Raw genomic sequence first — 10,423 nt, forward strand, 5'->3', positions numbered from 1 at the left:
TTAAAGGATGAAAAAGTCCATTTTGCGTCAAAAAACTTTCAAATCTGAAACTTTTCCCACATTCTGGACAGCAATGTCCTAATAGTTCAGAAAGAGATGTGAAATAGTTGATACATTCATATTAAAATTTAAAAACTATATATTAAGTTGCAAAATTACACCAAGTGTTTTCCAAGGAATAAAGAAGATTCCCCCTTAAGAACTCTATTCCTAACCACACAAATATAATCTACATTACATATACATAATCTCAGGAAAGTTTTATGCTGCATCGTATTACAGAGCCTCATTACAATCCACACATCCATTTACTTCAATGTCTCTGTATTTAAGGGAGTAAAGTCACATTCTCCCTTCTAGCCTTCTCAGAGTGCGTGTAGGGAATTCTGCCCCTTGCTTACTTCAATTAAGCATTGAAGATTTCAAATAGGGATGGAAAGGACCATTTAAGTTACCAGGTCCAACCTTGGCTACATTATAGAATCCAAATAAAGACGTTTTAAATAGATGGCTGTCTAATGTTTCCTTGAACAGATCCAGTGAAGAAATTGCCCCTTGGGTAACTAATTCCACTGTCAAACTGCTCTTAATATTAGTCCCGTCCCCCCCCTAAGCCTAGAGCAGCAATCTAGAGCAGCAGTCTCCAAGCTTTCTGTCTTAATGGCCCAGCAGGAGGATGGGGGAAAGAGGATGGTTCTGTATGAGTGGTAGGTGCGCCACATGAGAGGTAGATGCTTGAATGGTCTGATTCCAAACAGGTTAAGGACCCTGGTCTAAAGGTTAAGGTGCTGGCCTAGGCACCAGGATACTGAATTCTCATCCTACTTTTGGCATGAAAGCCAACTGGGTGAGCTTGGGCCAATCACACTCTCTCAGACCAACTCACCTTATAGGGTTGAAGAAAATAGGAGGAAGAAATAATATTACCTATGTTCATCGCATTGAGTTATTTGTAGAGATGCAATGTAAATAAATAAATAAACATTCAGAATCTGATTTTCTGTAAATTAAACCTACATTACATATCCTTGTACTCTGGAACAAGGAAGAAGGGGCCTTTACTTCAGCTTTGGCAACAACATGCCCTATTTTCTCCACAAGAGGTGGATTGGAATGAGAATGTGTGACTGGCCTAAAATCATCCAGTCAGATTCAAGCCTAAGGGAACACTAGAACTCATTCTTCTGGTTTATAGCCCTGCACTTTAGCAGCAACTTCAAGGCTGGCCTAGAACAATGCATTCTTAATGCTCAGATCCTGAAGCCCTTCCTTGGCTTGAGATTCAGTGAAGACATTTTTTATCATCTGGCCATTGAAATGTATCTCTCATCAAATTTCACCACGACTTCAACAACTTTCACCCGTCCATCAACTTCAGCCCCAGAACAAGTTCACTTCCTTTGATGTCACCGTAAAATTATATAGTGGAGATAAAAACATCAACAGGAAACCTATAGATTATGCAGCATATCTATATACTTCCAACTTCCACCCAGAATACACCACCTAATCTACCATTTATAGCCAGGCTCTATGCTACAACCACATTTCTTCTGACCCACCTGATTGATACATTAAACTGATGGGATTAAATCAGTCATTCGGGAAACTGAATTTACTCATTCAATGAGATCAATAAGAAAAGCAATTTAACCAGTTGAATGGAGGACCTATTAAAAGACAGACCATAGAAACAAGATACCTCTAGTTGTCACCTGAGGTTCAAGTCACTCAAATGCATTATTGATCAGCTATACTCATACTGTACAATACCACATTTTCTGTGGCAAGCCAATATTTGCATACTGCCAATCACTGAACCTGAAGCAGATTCTCAAAGCAACAAGCAAGACAATTATGACAATATGGGAATCAAACTCTGAAGCCACATGTCTATTTTGTCCCATAAACGAATACAAGTATTTTCATGTGTTCTTCCCCAATGTGGTATTTACCATAATTTGCCAGCAATGTCCCTCTGAGTTCTATATAGAACATATAAGACAAACTTTGTATAAAATAATTGATGTACACAAGTTTGACATCAGGCCACAACACTAAATAATATTTGAGCATTTCAACTTCCCAAATTACATTGTAGAATATTACAAAATGACTGTTTTGTAAAAGCGGACTTAACAGCACCATCAAGCAAGATACTGTTGAACTTACGTCCATCAAAACACTTGAGGGAATCTTAGGAGGTCTCAACAAACACAATGTGTTTGAATGCATTTCTACTGTTAATTGATTCTTATAATCTTTCTCGTAATAGAGGTAACTGGCAATTGCATAACCAATCTATTTTCCCTCCTTTTGCCCCACATCACACCTCTATTTCCACCCTACAATCTAGGCAGTGCATCTGATGAAGTGAAATGTAGCTCACAAAAGCTTATGCCTTGTAACAAAAACTCTCAGTTGAAAAATGTGCAGACTCCTGACTTTTTTTTTGCCACCAACCTGACTCCCCTCCTACAAAACCTAAAGTCAACTAGCTGTAAGCAATTCTAATGTATCAATTTGAAAGTAGATTTAAGATTCTAGATTAGGTAGGAGGAGCTACATTAGTTCAATTAGAATTTACTACAGTACTTTCTCTTAGCACTTCTACCAATCTGTCAAGATTTGGCACAAAATAGTATGAAAAACAGCAAATGATAACTTCCAGTCTTCAACTGACAAAGAGAGAGGAAAATATCCCTCCCATTTACACAGCACTTTACAGTCTTATGAGATTAATCATGTCCTCTGAGAATTTGTTTACACCTGTCCCAGTAACCTAGATTTATATCAAAATTCTAATAGTGACAGGTTGAGTTTTAATAATAGAGTGTTAAGACTGTTCTGACTTCCCTTTTCTGCTAAGATTTATAATTTTTTTTGAAAAAAATAACTGATAAATTTTATCTCTTATGATTGATCTAGTCCCAAAAACAAAATGGAGAGAAAAAACTGACAAATGCGTTAATGCCATAAGCACAGAAAGTAAAAATACAAAACATGCTTTATTTTTTTTTCCCTTTTAAATTACCAGGATGTAATATGGAATATAAGATTCCTACCTTCCTAGATATAGTACCATGGACAAGAATAAAGGTATCTATGATATACTCTTTAGACAGGTAACATAACAAGAACTAGTAAGCCACATACCAAGGCAGGAGGTGAAGCTAGGGTATGCAGGTCCAGGTCTTCTGGGAAAAGAGGCATGAAATCATATCTCTTTCATGTTAAACACTTAGCACTGTGACTAAACTATGTCATTATTACTCCACTACACGAAACAATATAGTTCCAATATAAAAAGGTGTAAAGTTGCAATAAATTCCTTTAAAAATGTGTCACATTTTAAAACATGGAATTCAATTGGGAATGAGGAAAGGCCTCTGGAAATACTGTGTCTTCTGTACAAAGAATAAAAACAAATATAGTACAATTTAATAGAATAATTGTGTGCCTTATAAGAGTATATAAACAGATGGTTTCCTAGCTTCTAGTGCAGCATCTTCATCTGCTATATTCAACTGGCTCATACTTCTGCCCCATATAAATTTAACTTTTGTTATAAACTTTAAACAATATATTATCATCCAGAAATGGAAACCGTGACTGCGAGTTACTTTCACACACAAAAATCTTGGTCAGGCAGCCACCTACTATTGAGCAGTAGCTGCCAATCCAGGAGGATGACTAAGTCAGTACCTGTCTCAAATAGTTAAGTACAACCTAATTCATCCAATGGTTAAAACATCCTTGATGGGGGAGGGGGGGTAAAAAAAATCCACAACCACTTAGTCTTACCAAGTCTTACGCAAATCTGTTCCTCTTAGAACTATGCATAATCTTGCAATATTGATATGTGATCTGACCTTCACCCAAGGCCTATTAATAAAAAAAAGTATTCTGGTTATACAGACATTACCCCAATCAGTGTACTTGTATTATGTCTTTACTGAATACTTTGAGCCGCTATTCATTGTATTAAAAATTATATTCCCATTCTTAAGAATGGTGAAATACAAATGAAATATAATAGAAGGGGAAACAATATAAGGTGAGCGATATTGAGAGGCAATTGCTATTAGAAAGAACAGGAACCCTGTTCGTATTGTATTGTGTAAATGTGGTGTATGTCTAAGTTTTGTGTGTGTGTATTTTACATGTTTGTATAATAAAAAAAATTATATTCCCAAGGTTGCATGCACATTTGTCCAAATTACACGTGGCCTCATGTGAGGCTTTGAATTGGACAAGGGAGCACATCACCCCAGGAAGAAGGCCTGGCAGAGCCAGCAGCTGCCTTGAAAAATGCCAGGTTGGGCATATCCCATCAGCAGTGGGAGCAAGAAGATGGCAAAGGGCAATGCCAGTGAAGCACAGAGCAGCAGGACATAGTGCGGGGTGTCCCAAAATGTAGAAATGGAGTGGGAGGGGGGAGACAAGCAGGTAAGGAAAGGCAATTCTTTGCCTTCTCAAGACTCTGGACTAGGGGACCAAGCCAGGAATGTTTGGATTGGAATGGGTCCTAGCCTAATGACCGGCTGTGATTTGGTTAACCACAGCAACTGGGACTGCTGGAATATCCATTGCTAAGTGAAGTCGCGTTTTACAATCACATAGCTCAGCAATGGAAATTCTGGTCTTTGTAACATCATTCTAACAAACTTATGAACAATAAATTATCATTAGTATATTGTGCCAGCATATTCACAAGGAATGACAAACCGATATAGAAAAAGTTTGATATGCCAGTCATTATTACCATATCTACTGCATGTATGACTTCTCTAATCTAAAGAATGTATCGGAACCATAAAGAGGTTGGCAGAAAAGACAGGACTTGCACACTCACAAGCTTTTGAATCACAATGGAATTAACTAACAATGTAACAATGAAAGCCCTAGGGAAATATGAAGACAGACAATAGGTTGGACTTGCCTAATTTGCTAAATTTAAAATACAGCATAGTTCTGTCAGCATATCATGCAGTATTAACATAACTGACAGAACCATTTGTTTAATGGTTAATGTATAATTAAGCATTATAGAGAATCTAAAAGCTTACATTATCTAACATTAATACCACTCCTAGTAAAGACAGTGCCCCATTGTACATTGCTATAATTTCATGATACCCCGTTAATCAATATACATGAAATATTTTTAAATAATTGCTGATTACAAACAAAACAAAAAAACAAAACCCCACTCCAAATCTCAGAATTCTTACTGTATTTACAAGTTAGATACAAAAAAAAAAAAAAAAACCACCATTCCAACATGCCTTTCTTAATGGCTAAAATTCAAAAGTAGGTCACATTCTCAAAAGAAAAAAAATGTCTTAAGATCTATCTAAAATGCAAAATATATCTGCCTAACAACATTAATATATTTAATATAATTTTCATAGGTTATGAAATAGAAAAAATTAAAAAATGGAATAGTGGAAACTATTGCCATGTACACCACTGATAAATTAAAATAAAAATACATATAATACATTGTGAAACTCTAGTATGATGCTATCTCTATAAAATCATTAATAACAATTTGGTTTGTACCTATTTGACAAAGGAGAAAGAAGAAAAAATAGGTAGAAAAAAATAGGTACATTTTTTCTTTGTTTAGTAACTGTTACTAATGCACACATACAATATCAGTGCCTCCCCCATCTCTTTGTTTACTATCTAGCTTGAATAAGACTCTTGTAGAGAACTTCAAGCTTACACAAAATTTTACCACTAAGTTGAATATTAATATTGTATACAGATAGATTTTTCTTTTTTCAATGGCTAGCATTGTTTTTATAAGATACTTTATCTAAATACAAAAAACAACATCCCACCAAACAGCCTAATTTAGTATGAACAAAAAGTATGCATTTGGGAAAAAGACTCAAAAAGAAAAAGTAAAGTTGGCATGGACATCTTAAAAAGTGCAGATATTTTAAATTTCATGATTATGCTATCAAGAAGCTGATAAATTTGTAAATAAATAGAAGCGACAGATGTGACAGATGTCTTCAACTAAACTTTTCAAATTCTGCACAGTTCCAAATATACATCCACAATAAAAGGCTAATTTTACCTTTCCTAGAACCTTTTGACTTACTCGGCACAAAGAAATTTAAAGATACAGTATATCTGTTTGGACAAATCACGATAGACAACAGGTGGGATTCATATATTTTTAATGTTCTGACACTCAACTCATATAGAGAAAACATTAGATAAGAACAAGCATTTTAGTCAAATCTTACCTAATGTGAAAATAATGAAGCATTTTACCATGCTAAATCTGCACTGTTACACCTGACAATCCAGTCATCATACAACTTTATGATTTCACAGGTTACTTTAGCCCTTATTTTGGAAGAATGAAATATAGCTCAATTTATACCAATGATTTTCAAACTTTTTATAGTTGGGGTATGTTTTCCATACTGTACTAATTGGCCATGGAATTTCTGTATATTGAAAAATAATCCATGGATCATCTCTCTCTTTCTCTCTCACTCCTGCTGCAAAGCATAGATTATGTTTATGTTCCATAACTGGTAAATTTCAGATGTTTTAGGACTGCAACTTCCAGTGTTTATTAAGTGTAGGTTCCAGAATAGAGAATACTGGATTAGATCTACTAGTGTGATATTTGTATCCTACACTAAATGAAAGCACACCCTCAGTTATAATACAGTTCAGAGTCTGCTTGTAGCTTTCCCGCACAGGGCAATATCAGCAATATTTGGGCCAGAAGTCTTTAAGAAATACTTATTCAATATTATATGCCTTCTCCTCTGAGTGTACCAGAAAGCTTTTGAGTAATGCCAAGTGCCCTAAAATATTGTTTAAAAATAACTATTTTTCAATCGACTTTGTGATACAATAATATAGTTCTGTATCTATTTCTATTTCACATTATATAGCACAGTAGGTTATCAACTTTAATCAACCTGAGTCCTTTGGGAGAAGGGTGGCATATAAATCCAATAAACAAACAAACAAAACAAACCTGCTAGACAACAAAGACATTTTTCTTCTCAAACATGCTACCTTCTTGATGTTACCATCTAATTGTGTTAGCAAGTATTGTCATATTCTTTGAAACAAACATGTTTAGGAAAAAATGTTAAGAACCAAAAATAATGTGATTCAGATTCACAATAATCAAAAGGGACTGTTGCATTCTTTCTTCCCCTAACAATTATCTTCCTAGCTAGTGAGAGTTTCATTCTACAACACTTCAAATGCACCCCAGTACAGGTAACTCTAGACTTATGACTACAATTGAGCCCAGAATTTAGGTTGCTAAGTGAGAAATTTGTTGAGTTTTGCCGCATTTTACGACTTTTCTTGCCACATTTGTTAACTGAACCACTGGAGTTATTAAATTAGTAACATGGTTGTTAAGTGAATCTGGCTTCCCCCACTAACTTTGCTCCTCAGAAAGTCACAAAGGATTATCACATGACCCCGAGACATTGCAACTGTCACAAATATGAACCAGTTGTCAAGCATCTGAATGTAAATCATGTGTCCATAGGGATGCTGCAAACGGTCATAGGTGTGAAAAATGGTCATAAGTTTTTTCTTTCGGTGCCCTTGTAATTTTGAACGGTCACTAAACGAACTAAATCGAGGACTACCCTTTATTGAAAAATCGCTGACAAGGAATAGCTGAACTTGCTCTCATTGCTTGATTGGGACGGTGGATACGAAGTCCCTGCTACTTTAGAGACTCTTTTCTAAATCTCCAGCGCCCCCTACAGGCCGCCTCTGGCTTTTCTCAGCGGCCGAGGGCGGCGAGCTTTCAACAGTCAACCCCTACCCGGTCCAGTCATGTCTGTTTCTGCCTCGGGCACGACCACCCAAACCTCTCAGAAACGTTCAGAGAAAATAACGACCCCCTCAGAACAAGAATCGGGCTTACGAACCTCGTGGAGAAACCTCGCTCCGGCCTGTCTCCCTGAAAATGCCACAGGAGCGCAGGAATGTCAGCTGTCATAGCTGCTAAATCCCAAGCGGGTGTGCGGGAGCCTCGGTCGCCCAGGACCAGTTACCTTCCTCCGGCCCTTTTCCTACCAACAGCGGGCTCCCAAGCTCCGCTTTCCCGGAAAGAGCCCATCCAAAGATCCCTGCCCTCCAGGGGAAGCGTTGGAGACTAATAAGCCCCGCGAGGCCTAACCCCGAGGGAGCTCAGCCCCAAGTCCTCCCAGCTCCTTGGAGACGCGAGCGTAGGAAACGACCCACAGCAGCTGCCCGCATATGGGAGCCCACAAGGGGGTGCGGCGAGTCGGGGTCTCTAACTGGCCAAGGCCTCTTCCGATACCGCCGGGCTCCCGCTGCCTCCTCCAGCCTGACAGGCGTCCTCCGGCCCTGCGAGGAAGGCCCGGTTCCTTCCCTCAGAGCTCTACCGAGCATCTCTCGGAGCTTTCTCCCCCTCCCTGCCCCTCGCCGCCCTCTCAACTCGGCCGGTCCTTCCCTCAGCCCCACTCCCTATATCGCATTGTCTTTCTCTCCGGGGGGAACCAACAGACCCCCTCCTAGGCCGAGCCCCACGGGAAATAAAGGTCCTCCCCACATTTTTTTTTCTGCCAGGGAGACCCCCTTTTTCCTCAGCTACGAAAAGCAGCCCCCCCAAAAACCGCCTGTGTCCTCGGACCAGGCCCACCCAGCGGGCCTCGCTTCTCCCTCCCGCCCCCTCCCCGGAAGGAGTGGGGCCCTTGCCCGTGTGCCAGTTGCAGCTCCCCCCCCCTTTCGTCCACGCGAAGCACTCACCTCCCGATTGCCACCGGGCCCCGCCGTCCTTTTTGCCCCCCGCGGCCCCCGAATCCAAAGCCTCTGTCGTCCAGGCTGAGACTCCCAACCAGAGGCGGAAAAAAATTAATCATAAAAAATAATAATAAAAATAATTCCAAGGGGGAAAAATGGCGGATTAAAATCCAAGATGGCGGCACCGAAAGGCGAATTATCTCGGGCAACGCTGCCTAGAGATCCATCCGCCGCGTCCGCGAGAAGAAGTCCCCGAGGCCGTACAGAACGACCCCGCAGCGCTACAACGGGGCCCGCGGCACGTTGCGAGTCTTCTACGAGGAGAGCCCGTCACCTCCAGCAGACCCGCGCGGGCGAAATCCTGCTGTGCGCAAAAGCCTTTTGTCTTTTCTCTAGGCCCCCTGGCTTCCTCGCACGGCCATAAGAAACGCCTCCTGCTTGTGCGCTCCGAGAAGGCGGAGGAACACTCCAGATTGGAAGAGGGCCTCTTTTGCGAGAGCGGAGGAATACATCGTCACAGAGATTCTTACCTTAGTGTACTGGTTTAACTCGAGGGGCCGAAGAGAGGTACCAAGCAAGCATCGCCTCCGCAGTCCCGACACCTCTATGGGAGGCGGAAGAACATTGCCAATACGATTACACATCCCTCGCAAGGTTCGAAGCGGAGGGATACACGGATAAACAAGAGATGTTTAGTAGAGTTTTGAGAGACCGAAAGAAATCCATTAAAAATCAATCCGCCCTGCTCCCTCCTCTCCAGCCCTTTAAATAAACCCGAGCTTTGGCGAAGCCCCGTCAAGCCGGTGCGGGCCGCTCGGTTCGGGGCTTTCAACCTAATTCCTCTGCCCTTAAACAGAGAATGGCCGAGGCGGGTGCAGCTCCCTGGCTGCAAGTTACTCGGGCGTGGGTCCCCTGGATTCGAGGTGCCTAATTTGGCTCCGTATGAAGAGTCCGCGAGAAGAAGGAATCCGAATCCAGATCCGATTGTCCACACTTCCTTTATACAACTTAGCCCACCGAAGCCTGGGTGGGGCAAAAGTCTCTAGAAAAAAAAGGTTGCACGAGGCTCTGGTTCCTCAATACTGAACAAACCTTAGATGAGTCGTTGGTCGTTTGCTCCCCCTCCCCCCATCTCATTTCTCTAACAAAAGGGAAAGTGACGGGTGATGACAAGGGACCTGTCACCTGGAAAAGACGCCCCCCCCCTCAATTCTGTAAGCAGCGGCAGCCTTTCGCAAACGTTGCTCGCGGAAAAATAAAATGTGTGGGGAAAGGTGAAGACGTTGGCAACCCAGGGGAGTGGGGCTGTCCTGCGCGATGCGCAATGGGGGGGGTGTGTTTCTCTCCTAAACAAATATTTTCCGAAGAGGGCTGGATAGACAACTTGGTGTCATATTCTTTTAGTGCATCCTGTGGGCGGCTGTCATTTCGCTTTGATCTTCGGAGGGCTGGCTTGTGGGTTAATTTGGTCGCTAAAACTTGACTCCGTATACCAACAACCTAAGCTTTCTCTAGCTTTTCATCGCTTTCTTTGTCATAATCGCAAATGTCACCTTTTGGGCTTCCCCTTTTCTTGTTCCCTTTCAGTTTGCAGTAGTTTGGGTCTTTTGCATATTTTAGGTTTATATCTGGAGCAGAAACACATAGA

At 40.9% G+C, this 10,423-nt stretch overlaps 1 protein-coding gene across 2 annotated transcripts in view; it reads right to left on the reverse strand.

The window, feature by feature from the left end:
• KMT5B (lysine methyltransferase 5B) overlaps positions 1-9,279 on the reverse strand; it is a 42,680-nt gene extending 33,401 nt beyond the window's left edge. Inside the window, exon 1 of one of the 2 annotated variants that reach the window (XM_081936023.1) lies at positions 8,782-9,279. The gene's annotated coding sequence lies outside the window, so the exon portion shown is untranslated. The remainder of the gene's footprint in view (positions 1-8,781) is intronic. The other variant, XM_081936024.1, reaches the window with a different exon arrangement.
• Between the last annotated feature and the right edge of the window lie 1,144 nt (positions 9,280-10,423).

This window comes from Natrix helvetica, assembly GCF_964273705.1.
Source record: "Natrix helvetica genome assembly, chromosome: 1".
Lineage (NCBI taxonomy): Eukaryota > Metazoa > Chordata > Lepidosauria > Squamata > Natricidae > Natrix > Natrix helvetica.